Below are 10,563 nucleotides of genomic sequence, written 5' to 3' on the forward strand. Positions count from 1 at the left end.
ATGTATTTACACCCCAGTCTACAGAGTCCATCCTGGGAGGATGCTTTCAGAAAGAGGGCCGATGCCATGTGAATTCATATAAGTGTTATGCATTGTAATGGACTCACCAGTAGATTGTGCTGCTGAGACTGACAAATAAACCACCAAGTGGTTTTCACTCTGAGCAAGGAGGCACTAGTACATAGCTAGGGACTGATCTAAATAAAAGGGTTTGTACTTGTTATGTCTCTGCAAGGCTCATTGTGCCCTTGGCTTTGAACAATGGAACATTTTCTGGAAATATACATAGATAAATACAGAGTCACCGAGAAGAGAGTGAAAACTGTACACTACAGTCCTGCAAAGGAAGAAAGATACTAACTGTCACGGAGCCACAAAACAGAAATATTTATTGAACACAGCTGCCTTTTCTGCATCATTAACCTGTTTGCTGTCTCCATCTAGGCCATTGTAAGATTGCTTTTGTTCCTAATATACTTAAAGTGCTTATTGTCTTTAGCCCTGCCAGCCCCAGTTCTACACCACCACCCCATCCCACCCGTCAGTGTGGACTGGCCAAGCCCAGAAGCAGTGCGCCACTGAATAAAGCTACTCCAGAGTTCTGCTCCTTGCAGAAATAATGACTTGATTTCCTCCTCCTCCTCCTCCACTCTTCAGGGACAAGCGGAGTGTTTCTCAAATGAAGCCACCAAGGTCTTTTCTTGTGAACACAGCCTCCTATGCAGTGATGTGTGTGTGGGGGGGGGAAGCAGTGGCCTCCTCACCACGTGCTCCCAGCAGGGGTTGGGCCCTGCCTCCCTCTAGAGATACAAATGCTGGAGAAGCAGGCAACCAGTGAGTTCCCCACCTTCCCAGAGGCAGTGGGGTCAGACTTCAGTCTTGGGGTGACAGGCAGCAGGCTCCAGCCCTGGGGCTTTGGCCCCTGGGCTCACCTCCCTCACATCCCATCGCCCCTGACCCCCACTGCCTCCATGCCCACCTCCCCATCCAGGGCTTAATTTGTCCCTGGAATAGCCAAGGCTGAGTAAATCTGCTGTGAAAAGTTATGTTTGTTAATATCACTTTTCTTGTCAGACTTAGTAGCTAGCTGGGAGGTCATGAAAAGTGACATTAATGCACAAGTATCACTTTTCACAGTTGACTTACTAGCAGGTCAAAAAAATCAACTAAAAAGAACAAGAAATAACAAAAAGCACCTTATTTGTGTTTCTATTCTGTTTAGCTCCAGTAAAGAATAGAGGACAACTGTACATTATTTTGATTATTCAGTCTGTAAAAAAGCCCTATATAAATAAATGACAATGACTTGGATGTGGATATGTACATTTCTCCCCCCTAAAGTTAAGTATTTTAGGAAAAATTGTTAGCACTGCCACCAAAACATGTGTCGTGAGAACCCCTACTGCCCTTCAGCAAGTATTCGCAGTGACAGTGACACCCTCAGGCAGCCTTTTCAGACCAGAGGAGGGTTTATTGGTCAATTGGAACGCAGCACTGGAAGTCCTTAGCATAAAAGAAAAGAAGGTTAAAGCATAGTCCACTCTGGTCAAGCCACAATGCACAAGCCAAGCTGCAGTGAACTCCATTCTCAGGCTCTGTCTCTGTCTCCCTCTGACTTCCTTCTTTCAGCCCAGGTGAGAGCCCCAAGCTTCTTCCAGAACCCACATTTATACTTTGTTAGACACGTCTGTCCTTTGTTTCTCCATGCAGAGCGATGCCGAGTTCAACACCCTGCTGGCCAGAGTTTCCACTGTTGAGTATCGATTCATGAGTCACTGGAGCATGTGTTAGTTGATCTGGGTTGGTTTCAGTCAGTTATTTAACAACTATATTTATGCCACCCAGCCAGCAGATGACACGTACACATACAATACTATGTCTCTGCCCTGAGAGCAAACTTAATCCCCCCATCCCACCCCACACTGCTGGGTAGCAGTGCAGTGTAACAAGCCTTGGGGATAGAGGAAGCGGTATATATCTCAGCTCTAGTAAGGCTTTTGATACTATTTGATACTATTTCACATGACCTACTTATAAGGAAACTAGGGAACTACAGCCTAGGTGGATGCACAACTGTCTGGAAAAGCGTACTTAGCGTGAACAGTAAGGTTATGTTGTCACGGTAATGTCCAGTAAAAGCTACTGACAGGTCATGGGCAATAGAAAGAAATTCAAAGAAGTCTGTCTGTGATGTTTACTAAAAACAAAGGAGCGGAAGACTGGAGGGGACTAACAGCTCCATCCCCCATCCCCTGTGGCAATGGCTCAGAGCTCCAAAGTCCCCGCTGCAGCTCAGAGCTCCGGGGTCAGCATCTTGGAGCTCTGGGGTCCCCGCAGTGGCTGACAGCTTTTGCCCCCACCCTCCACTCTAGGGCACGGGCAAAGCATGGAATACAAGAGGTGCAACACCTTTGCAATTAGATACACCCAGAGAAGATCCCACAATCCCTCTGGACCACATGGGAGACCCCAGCACTTTCATTTGGACACATTTTAAGCCTCTTGTACCACAGTCCTCCCTGGCAGAGCAGCTTTGAGTTGCATCAGGGTTGCATTGTGCCCTTTGTCTTCATGACACACCGTGGATACAGGACTGGCAGTTGCTGTTGGTAGTTGCTGGGACACAGAAATGGCTGGTTGCTTTAACAGTGACCACAGCTTTCCAAGGAGTAACAAGTACAGCAAAAGACAGTTCAGGTTCTGCACCAAGGACCCTCTTGCAACTTAGGGTATGTCTACACTATGAAATTAGGTCGAATTTATAGAAGCCGGTTTTATAGAAATCGGTTGTATACAGCCGATTATGTGTGTCCCCACATAAAATGCTCTAAGTGCATGAAGTCGGCGGACCGCGTCCACAGTACCGAGGCTAGCGTTGACTTCTGGAGCCTTGCACTGTGGGTAGCTATCCCACAGTTCCCGCAGTCTCCGCCGCCCATTGGAATTCTGGGTGGAGATCCCAATGCCTGAATGATGCAAAACAGTGTCGCGAGGGGTTCTGGATACATGTCATCAGGCACCTCCCCCTCCGTCAGAGCAACGGCAGACAATCGATTCGCGCCTTTTTACCTGGGTTACCTGTGCAGACAACATACCACGGCAAGCATGGAGCCCGCTCAGCTCAGCTCAGCTCACCGTCACCATATGTCCTCTGGGTGCCGGCAGACGTGGTACTGCATTGCTACACAGCAACAGCTAATTGCCTTTTGGCAGTAGACAGTGCAGTATGACTGGTAGACTTCATCGCCAATCCGGGTGCTGGCAGACGTGGGGCTGGCAGACGTGGGGCTGCATTGTACACAGCAGCAGCCCCTTGCCTTTTGGTAGAAGATGGTATATTACGACTGGTATCCGTTGTCATTGTACTGCAGTGGCTGTCAATCATGGGCACCTGGGCAGTCCCGACGATGATGGCTATCAGTCGTAGTATGCTATTTTCTACCAAGCACCCAGTATTTTCTGCCAAGCACCCAGAAGATGCCGAGGGCTATCAGTCATGCTGCACCGTCGTCTGCCAGCTTAAGATGTAAAAAATAGATTTGTTCTGTATTAATTTGTTTCCCCCTTCCTCCGTGAAATCAACGGCCTGCTAAACCCAGGGTTTTGAGTTCAATCTTTGGGGGGGCCATTCTGTGTGACAGTTGTTTGTGTTTCTCCCTGATGCACAGCCACCATTTTAATTCCCTGTACCTGTATGCCATGTCATCACTCGCCCCTCCCTCCCTCCGTCTGTCAGATACTAGTTTCGCGCCTTTTTTCAGACCAGACGCCATAGCACTGGGATCATGGAGCCCACTCAGATCACCGCGGCAATTATGAGCAGTATGAACACCACATGCATTGTCCTGGAGTATATGCAGAGCCAGGACATGCCAAAGCAAAACCAGGACCAGCCGAGGAGGCGACTGCAGCGCAGCGACGAGAATGATGAGGAAATTGATATGGACATAGACCTCTCACAAAGTACAGGCCCCAGCAATGTGCAAATCATGGTGTTACTGGGGCAGATTCATGCCGTGGAATGCCAATTCTGGGCCCGGGAAACAAGCACAGACTGGTGGGACCGCATCGTGCTGCAGGTGTGGGACAATTCCAAATGGCTGCGAAACTTTCGCATGCGTAAGGGCACTTTCATGGAACTTTGTGACTTGCTTTCCCCTGCCCTGAAGCACCAGAATACCAGGATGAGAGCAGCCCTCACAGTTGAGAAGCGAGTGGCGATAGCCCTGTGGAAGCTTGCAACGCCAGACAGCTACCGGTCAGTCGGGAATCAATTTGGAGTGGGCAAATCTACTGTGGGGGCTGCTGTGATCCAAGTTGCCAGGGCAATCAAAGACCTGGTGATATCAAGGGTAGTGACTCTGGGAAATGTGCAGGCCATAGTGGATGGCTTTGCTGCAATGGGATTCCCAAACTGTGGTGGGGCGATAGACGGAACCCATATCCCTATCTTGGCACCAGAGCACCAAGCCACCGAGTACATAAACCGCAAGGGGTACTTTTCAATGCTTCTGCAAGCCCTGGTGGATCACAAGGGACGTTTCACCAACATCAACGTGGGATGGCCGGGAAAGGTACATGATGCTCGCGTCTTCAGGCACTCTGGTCTGTTTCGAAAGCTGGAGGAAGTGACTTTCTTCCCAGACCAGAAAGTAACCATTGGGGATGTTGAAATGCCTATAGTTATCCTTGGGGACCCAGCTAACCCCTTAATGCCATGGCTCATGAAGCCATACACAGGCAGCCTGGACAGTAGTCAGGACCTGTTCAACTATAGTTCAGCCTATAGGCTGAGCAAGTGCCGAATGCTGGCGGAATGTGCATTTGGACATTTAAAAGCGCGCTGGCGCAGCTTACTGACTCACTCAGACCTCAGTGAAAAGAATATCCCCATTGTTATTGTGGAGCGCACAGCAAGCAGCAATATCTGTGAGAGTAAGGGGGAGACATTTATGGCAGGGTGGGAGGTTGAGGCACATCACCTGGCCGCTGATTACATGCAGCCAGACACCAGGGCGGTTAGAAGAGCACAGCAGGGCGCGGTGCGCATCAGAGAAGCTTTGAAAATGAGTTTTGTGACTGGCCAGGCTACGGTGTGAAACTTCTGTTTGTTTCTCCTTGATGAACCCTCCACCCCACCCCCCCACCCGGTTCACTCTACTTCCCTGTAAACCAACCACCCCACCCTCCCCTCCCCCTTCGAGCACCGCTTGCAGAGGCAATAAAGTCATTGTTACTTCACATTCATGCATTCTTTATTAATTCATCACACAACTAGGGGGATAATTGCCAAGGTAGCCCGGGATGGGTGGGGGAGGACACACTGCAGTTTAAAACTTTAACACTTCTTGAAGGCCAGCCTTCCGATGCTTCGGCAATCATCTGGGGTGGAGTGACTGGGTGGCCGGAGGCCCCCCCACCGTGTTCTTGGGCGTCTGGGCGAAGAGGCTATGGAACTTGGGGAGGAGGGCTGTTGGTTACACAGGGGCTGTAGCGGCAGTCTCTGCTACTGCTGCCTTTCCTGCAGCTCAACCATACGCTGGAGCGTATCAGTTTGATGCTCCAGCAGCCAGAGCATTGACTCTTGCCTTCTGTTTGCAAGCTGACGCCACCTATCATCTTCAGCCCGCCACTTGCTCTGTTCATCCCGCAATTCAGCCCACCACCTCTCCTCTCGTTCATACTGTGCTTTGCTGTAGTCTGACATTGACTGCCTGCACGCATTCTGCTGTGCTCTTTCAGCGTGGGAGGACATCTGGAGCTCCGTGAACATGTCATCCCGAGTCCGCCGTTTTCTCCTTCTAATCTTCACTAGCCTCTGTGAAGGAGAAACATTTGCAGCTGGTGGAGGAGAAGGGAGAGGTGGTTAAAAAGACACATTTTAGAGAACAATGAGTACACTCTTTCACGTTAAATTTTGCTGTTCACATTACACAGCACATGTGCTTTCGTTACGAGGTCGCATTTTTCCTCTTATATTGAGGGCCTGCCGGTTTGGTGTGAGAGATCACTCACGCAGTGCCAGGCAACAGATTTCGGCTTGCAGGCAGCCATGGTAAGCCACAGTCTTTTGGCTTTTTTAACTTTCTTAACATGTGGGAATGGTTTCAAACAGTAGCGCCCTCATTTCCCATACCAAGGACCCATTAGGTTGGCCATTTAAAATGGGTTTGCAGTGTAAAAGGAGGGGCTGCCGTTCCCGAGTTAACATGCAGCACAATCCCAACTAACCCCCTTCCCCCCCACACACCCAATTATCGTGGATGATCACTTCACCCCTCCCCCCAACTGCGTGGCTAACAGCAGGGAACATTTCTGTTAAGCCGAGCAGGAGCATGGTGAGTTCGGGGGTTACTGGTTCCAGATCCAGGGTGATAAACATATCCTGGCTGTTGGGGAAACCGGTTTCTCCGCTTCCTTGCTGCTGTGAGTTATCTACATTATCTTCATCCTCATCTTCCTCATACCCCGAACCCTCTTCCCTGTGTGTTTCTCCAGTGACAGAGTCATAGCACACGGTTGGGGTAGTGGTAGCTGCACCCCCTAGCATGGCATGCAGCTCCGCGTAGAAGCAGCATGTTTGCAGCTCTGCCCTGGACCTTCCGTTTGCCTCTCTGGCTTGGTGGTAGGCTTGCCTTAGCTCCTTAATTTTCACGCGGCACTGCTGTGCGTCCCTGTTATGGCCTCTGTCCTTCATGGCCTTGGAGACCTTTTTTAATATTTTGCCATTTTGTTTACTGCTACAGAGTTCAGCTAGCACTGATTCATCTCCCCATATGGCGAGCAGATCCCGTACCTCCCGTTCTGTCCATGCTGGAGCTCTTTTGCGATCCTGGGACTCCATCATGGTTACCTGTGCTGATGAGCTCTGCGTGGTCACCTGTGCTTTCCACGCTGGGCAAACAGGAAATAAAATTCAAACGTTCGGGGCTTTTCCTGTGTACCTGGTCAGTGCATCTGAGTTGAGAGTGCTGTCCAGAGCGGTCACAATGAAGTACTGTGGGATAGTTCCCGGAGGCCAATAACGTCGAATTCCATCCACACTACCCCAAATCCAACCCGCAAAGGCTGATTTTAGCGCTAATCCCCTCGTCGGAGGTGGAGTAAAGAAACCGCTTTAAAGGGCCCCTTAAGTTGAAAGAAAGGGCTTCGTCGTGTGAACATGTCCAGGCTTAATTCGATTTAACGCTGCTAAAGTTGACCTAAACTCGTAGTGTAGACCAGGCCTTAGTCGATTCAAGTTCCTTATAATGTGGCTGCCACAGATGGGGTATGATGGCTGGAGTTTTCGAGTGAGGAGAAGAGCTGCCATGAACTGGCAGAGCTGATATGAAAAACAACAAAACCCATAACATTATTTAAAAACTGTAGACAGTGACACAGGAAGGCAAAGGCAAAGATAAAGGGCCTTATTCAATTGCTGCTAGATTAGCGTCATCCTGCTTCCCCCATTCAATATCCCTTAAGATATCAGCTTTCCTAGAAAAAATAAGCTCTGTCCCAGCGTGTCTGAGCTCAGTCATTGACAGATGGGCAGGGCACCTGGGACCGTGCCGCTCTCCCTCACCAACAGCAGAATGATTGTGGGGAAAGCAGGCCTCCATCAGTACTGCCCATGGACTAACGTCTCAGTAATACTAGCTTTGCTGACCTGACATTTCAAGGAGTTCAAGGTCAACTTGGAATACAGAGAAGAAGCGACACGATCAGGCTGCAGCTTCTGAAAGCAGATAGGCTTACAAGGCTGGTGGCCCATGCGTTCAGAGGTGGGTCAGTGGGCCACTCCTGTTATGCAGACAAAACCACACAGGATTGTTTCAGGGGACAAGATGCCACGTTTATTATGATAACACAATTTGATTTATGACCAATAACTAATATCTATGTATATACACACACACAGAGACACACACACACACATCTAACTCTTCCCATGCATTGTATGGGGAGCCTGGATACCGCAGGGTGCCTAAAAGTTAAGCATTGCAATGTCCCTGGGTGGTATCCTCAACTAGCAATTCGCCCTGCAACAGCTCCATCCTGCTCCATGCTCCATTCCATCCTGCCCCAGGGCTCAGTGGCACAAGGAGACTCTCTCATCTCTTTTCCTGGGGAGGCCAGGACCTGGTGACGTTACACATTAAGTCTTCTTTCAATCTTCCAGGAGGGATTTTCCATCTAGGTCATTTTCTCTTCCTTCGAGCTAACAGTAAGTGCCAAGGTCTCCATCTATGGATCAATGCTTTTTGACTTTGAGAGTGAATGGAGACTCTTGAACCAAACTCTGCTCTCAGTTAAGCCAGTTAAATCCAGAGTAGATCTATAGAAGTCAAGGGAGTTACAGCACTGTCAAATAGCACAATAAGGCCCTCTTCTGTATTCAACATGCCTGTGGGATACAAATCACTTTCAAATCAAGGTTTGCTGATCTCTCTGCAGATCTCTGCAGCAGTGGATGCCTAAGCAGAGCCAGGATCTTTCCCTAGTGATCATGGCTTTCAAAACTCCCCAGAAATTCCAGAATCATTTTTTTTAAACAAGGGGAGGGGTGGGATTCAGGCAGGATTGTCCTTGAAATAGGCTTATGGGCATCACTCAGTGCTGAGCAGTGAGAGTTTTTTTGGCAGTCAGGACTGCCCAGACCAGGGTAAAGCAGAGATGGTATATACAAGTAAATCAGCCATCTCATTACAGAAACATGAAACAGCCAAGATGACCAGTGTCAGGCAAACTTCCAAAGATTCAGATTTCAATTTGATTCAGCCAAGTGAAGCCATGTGAACAACATTGGGTCTGCAACATTGGGTCTGCAACCAGCCTAGAAAGCTCAGTGGGGCAGGTGCTCTCCTAGCATGTTCCAGTTCTCATCCGGCCAAAGCATGGAATAACAACAGCAGCATGAAGAAAGAGGAGAGCGAATATCTCACTGTCAGGGAGAAAGGTGGCTACCTTCCCTCTGTCTGACCATTTCCATTGCAGGAGAGAAGGTTTCAATAGAATTGAATGTTCTGGCTCAGGTAGTCATAAAAGATCAGGGTTGGAAGAGACCTCAGGAGGTCATCTAGTCCAACCCCCTGCTCAAAGCAGAACCAATCACCATTTTTTTGCCCCAGATCCCTAAACAGTCCCCTCAAGGAGTGAACTCAACACCCTGGGTTTAAGCAGGCCAATGCTCAAACCATCAAGCTATCCCTCCCCTCTGTAAGAGGCACAGAAATGTTTTGCTGTTCATGGATCTGCGCAAAGGAAATTGTTTCTCTGTGTGGCAACTGAGGTGGGAAATGAAGCACCCACACAGTGGCACAATGTCCTAAGGAATATGGGTGAAGGACTCTGGCTGAGAAACAACTGAAGTGGACTCACCTGGGATTGAAATGACATTTGTTTCTGTCAAATAGTGAGAAATGTGACGTTAATTCAGATATGGGGTTGAGGCTTCTTTTTACAAGAAGTAAAAACTTGAACTTGATTTCCAGGACGGGAGAGAGAGAAAGTCTGGAGCTGCTTTTTGTCCCAGGCTGGGGGCTCCTGGGCTGTCGAAAATATTCCTTGTTTGCTGCTGCCAAGGGGACAGTTGAGAGCTCAGATGTAGATCAAAGGGGGATGCTGGATGGAATTTATCACACACACACACCCTGCTCTTCATAGCCCCACCGGAAGAGTCTAGAGAAGGGAGGAGTCATACCTCACCTGCGTTCCCAGAAGAGGTGCTAGGGCTCTTTCCTGCCAGCTACTCACTCCCTGGATTCATCCTCAGCTCCTGGGATCTTTCTGCTCCAAAGGCTCCAGACTCCTCGGGTGGGGAGAAGTGAAACAGAGAGAAAACGCCTCTTCTCTTTCCCAGCAAGAAATGTTATCAATAGGAAAACTCCCCACCATGAACGGCAGAGAACACAGAGAGATATTCATCACCTGCTGAACAGTAACAGACTTTGTTCATTGTTCCTCTGTGAGAGAAAAGAGCCACTAGAGCTGAAATTGTGGCTACTGTGATCTCATTCCCAGAGGCTGGAATAATTAGCAGTTATAGAGACCTGGCTCAGGGCTGATCAGAAGGAAGATCTGAGTCAGGGCTTGTGTGCTCTTAAAACACTACAGCGGTGCAGCTGCCCCATTACAGCTCCTCAGTGAAGATGCTACCTACAGTGGTGAGAAGGCTTCTCCCATTGGCAGTAGCTATGCTGAGAGGCAGTAGCTATGGTGATGGGAGTCAGTCTAGCACTGGTTTACACCTGGGGTAAGGTCAATAGCTGCATAACTCAAGGGGTGGCTTTTTTTATACCCCTGAGCAACGTAGCTCCACCAAAGGAAATTCCTAGTATAGGCCAGACCTCAGTGTCCAACTTTGGATATTTGTGTCAAAATTGCAGCCTCCTTGTTGGGGAATCAACACCTGGGCTCCTATGTGAGAGGCAGGGAAACTCACCACTGGCCCAAGGAGGAAAAAGCTGCTAGGTGTTTTTGCACAGACACTGAGGGCATCACCCAGAGGAGCTGCTCGAAGAGCTGTGACTGCCAGGGGACCTAATTGGGAGGTGGCTGCTCTGGCATCAGTGAAGGTTT

Source organism: Trachemys scripta, chromosome 17 (assembly GCF_013100865.1).
Source record: "Trachemys scripta elegans isolate TJP31775 chromosome 17, CAS_Tse_1.0, whole genome shotgun sequence".
NCBI lineage: Eukaryota > Metazoa > Chordata > Testudines > Emydidae > Trachemys > Trachemys scripta.